The sequence below is a fragment of the Olea europaea genome, chromosome 23 (assembly GCF_002742605.1).
Source record: "Olea europaea var. sylvestris chromosome 23, O_europaea_v1, whole genome shotgun sequence".
Classification (NCBI taxonomy): Eukaryota; Viridiplantae; Streptophyta; class Magnoliopsida; order Lamiales; family Oleaceae; genus Olea; species Olea europaea.
The window spans coordinates 1,836,694-1,840,496 of NC_036259.1; the positions used below are offsets into that span (position 1 = coordinate 1,836,694).

At 38.2% G+C, this 3,803-nt stretch overlaps 1 pseudogene; it reads right to left on the bottom strand.

Annotated features, from left to right (window-relative positions):
- LOC111371914 overlaps window positions 1-3,618 on the bottom strand; it is a 9,769-nt pseudogene extending 6,151 nt beyond the window's left edge.
- Between the last annotated feature and the right edge of the window lie 185 nt (window positions 3,619-3,803).

Below are 3,803 nucleotides of genomic sequence, written 5' to 3' on the forward strand. Positions count from 1 at the left end.
TTTGATTGCAAGTTGGTAGTTGATTTTGTGCTTTACCTGTCATATAGTCACTGTGTGAGGCTTGTTGCGTGGAAATTCAAACTTTTGTTTACATACCTTCGTGTTGCATTGATTTTCCTGTTAGAACACCTGGACTTGACCCGTTCGAACATTCCCTTGATCTAAGATCGTGAATCTTACGAAACCCTGAAAATCTAGAACGGTGTATATTGCGACTTTAGGATTACTTTGTGTGACCTATTGTGACTTGGTTGTTTTGTTTTTTATTTTTTCCTTAAAAATGTCTTCACACTTTGAAGTTGGAATTTTTAATGGGAAATGGGATTTTTCAATTTGGCAACGAAAGATGAAGGGTACTTTGGTCCAACAAAAAGTTTCAAAGGCCATAGATGGCAAATTTCCTGCAAATTTAACAGAAGTACAAAAAGAAAAGTATGATAAACTTGAATACACTTCAATTATTTTACATCTGTCTGATACTGTTTTGAGAAAAGTAGGAAAATTGGATTCTACAAAACAATTTTGGGAAAAGTTGGAGGACTTATATTTGCTTAAGTCAACTCTTAATAAATTGTACTTGCTTGAACAATTTTTCAGCTTTAAAATGGATCCTTCAAAGGATCTTGATGACAATCTGAATATCTTTAATAAATTAGTTCAAGACATCGTTAATTGGGATGAAGAAGTATCTGAAATGTATAAGGCTATTATCCTGCTTAATTTCATGCCTGATTCATATAGGGAAGTTAAGAATGCAATTAGTATGGTAGGGACACCTTAACACCCGAAATTGTCATAGACTCACTTAGGAGTAAGGAGATGGAGATTAAGGCTGAAAAAGAGGATAAGATGAGTGGCGAGTTACATATGATGAGGAGTAGGATGAAGTTTAAGCAGATGAATTTGGGTAGAACTCAAGACGGTAGTGATTTGAGTAATGACTCGAGTGATGAGGGTAGTAAGAAGAAAGACAAGGGACGAGACAAGTCTAGTGGTAGAAAGTGTTACAGTTGTGGTAAGTCTGGACACTTTATTAAAGACTGTCCCAAGAAGAAAGATAAGCTGAAGGGTAAGATGAGAGGTGAGATAAATTTGGTTGATGGGTCGAGTTATGACCCCAGTGAGGTTTATTAAGTATAAACCTAGTCATTGCATATGCATCTGTGTGTGATCCCTCTTCTGCATGTGTGTGATTGTCTAAATTTTGTTGCATAATTATCTGTTACATCTCAATGTGTTTGATATGTGCATTTGCATAAATTTGAGACATTAGGATTACTTGGTGTATTTACTTGCATGCATAATGGGTTAGGATGCTTAGCAGTGCGTTGTGTGTCTTTTGGTAAGGTGGAGTATAGATGTCTAAGGGTACATGGTGGTTTGTACTGGAGATGTGGAGTGTCACATTTGGATCACGAGTGGAGATGTGATCAAATGTCTAGAATTCTTTATCTGAAAAGAGACTCTGATCAGGTGGAGTGTGAGAGAGGCACTTCTATCACTTCTGTTAGGTAGAGACCCATTATCCACGTAGGTTGGAAGAAATGATGTGGAGATAGAGGATTATCCCGTGGATTTAGGATCTATTATGACTTGCCAGTTAGACATGAGTTGAGTGATCAGTCTAGTGAGTTTGGTGGGCAATGAGAGGAGATATGTGTTCTCGAGATGTGAACAACACGGAATGGGATAGGATAAGTGTGGTGAGATCTTTTCTTAGGGTCATTTATGCATCTGTTGCATATGTGGTTGACCGTGGTTTGATTGACTTGGTGTTAATCTATGATTCTATGTGAACGTATTTTTTGAAAAGATCTGTGTGTGTTATCCTATAGTACATCATCATCGCACATATATTTGCTCTTGATTGTTTACTATTAAATATTTGCTTTTACTTGGGTATTTCTTGACCTTAGCCCCAGTGATTACATGGAGTAGGTATGGTATGTGTTTCAGATTGGAAACACGAGGTAAGGTCTGTGATCCAATTTTATTGGCTACCTTGATTATGCAAGTGTTAACTGTGTGTTTTGATTGCTTGCAGATTTATTGGGCATCAAGGTGGAGATTTGTTGGGTTTTTGATATCCAATAAATCCTGGGCTATGATGTTAATGTGGGTTAATATTATTTCATAGGCATAGGCCGATGAATGAAATAAGTCCAACAACTAAGCCCATGAGCTACACCCGTCCAATTGTATTTCCTTATGGATGACTTGAATTTTGGCCCGTTTACCCCTTTAATGGCCCAACTTAAAGCCTAACCCTAGAGTATATATTTGGCTATAATCCTAGCCACTTTCTAATGATGATTGTGTGATTTTGACAGAAGAAAAAGTGAATCCCAGCTGTCCCCCTTTGTGTGAGAAAAAAGGTCTCCAGAAGTGTCCACAACGCTTGTATAACATGTGCAATTGGTGGTTCTTTCATAGTATACCTTTGTGGTGTCCTCTCCTAGCCTTTGTAGCCACAAATCATCATCCTTTCTTGTCCTAAGTGGGTAAGATTGAATAGCAACCAAGGTGAATCAATTAGTTGTGGTTTGGAGCCGACTGGACTGGTTGTTGGTTGAGAAAGGTGCGTTGGATTGAGCCCGAAAATCACCGATTTGAAGATCTTTCAAAAGAGCTTCCACAACAGTATGCATGGAATTAATTTGTATTAACAAGCGAGTTAGTATTTTGAATAGCCAATATTAATGAAAATCAGTTGCAAAATAATGTAAAAGTTTCAATTTTGTTAGTTGGATGTATAAACAAATTCCATACCTTGCGCAAAAGTGCATCTGCACGAGGAATAGTTTCAAACATGTTTCCTCCAACGTAGGTCAAATTCTTTGTCCCTTCTAAGCCCGCAATAACATGTGGTAGATCAAACACGACACATTGTAAGTCCGGAAAAGAGTCAACAATAGCTTTGGCCAACGATCCCGTGCCACCACCAACGTCCACAATTCACTTCAACTTTTCGAAGACTTGTTTGCAATCTCTAGTAACTACGTGACTCACCAACTGAGTGTCACTAGCCATTGCTTTATTGAACAGGAGATTCATCTTTGGCTCCTGACTGCCATAGTCCCAAAATGTCTTTCCATAGGCCGTCTCAAAAGCAGACGAGTCCTCATTATTTTCAAACCATTCACTCATATGATGCCATGACTTTATCAAGAGCGGATCGAGAGCGACTTGTAAAATTGGTAGTGAACTCAAGGCATCATCTTTGAGGAGGAGACGAGAAGCTTGTGTAAGCCAATATCCCATATTTGAATCATCCTCAGGGACTTTTTCCTCAACGAAGAACCCTAATTGAGTTAGAATCCGCATCAGACGGTACACAGCCTGTGCTTTTGCACTGTTGATGTGGAGGGCGTCGACTAGCTCTTGAAGTGTCATTGGTTTGCCATGTCTGTGGATGATATCTGGTATGCCTAGTTGAGTTGCACATTTGAGAGACATGGAGTTCACGTAGTTGAATATGTGGTTCCAAACGTGAGCTTGAGCTTGTAGAAGCTCAGTAGATTGTTCTCCAATAAGTAATGCCATTTCTTGAATTTGAAACTTTTAGGAGTACTTAATGTTATTTGCGTTACCATTTATTCACTATATATAGAAACATGACAGAAAATGGCCTGCCATTTTAGAAACTTTTTCATATGATCTGTGCACAATTGGCAGGCATGACTAATTAAGTGAATATTATTACCGGTGGCCATCGAAATTTGGTAAAAAATATCAAATTTGGACATCTTCTAGATTGTATATTTAGTAGTTCAAATTCAAATAAAACTCTCTCTCTCTCTCTC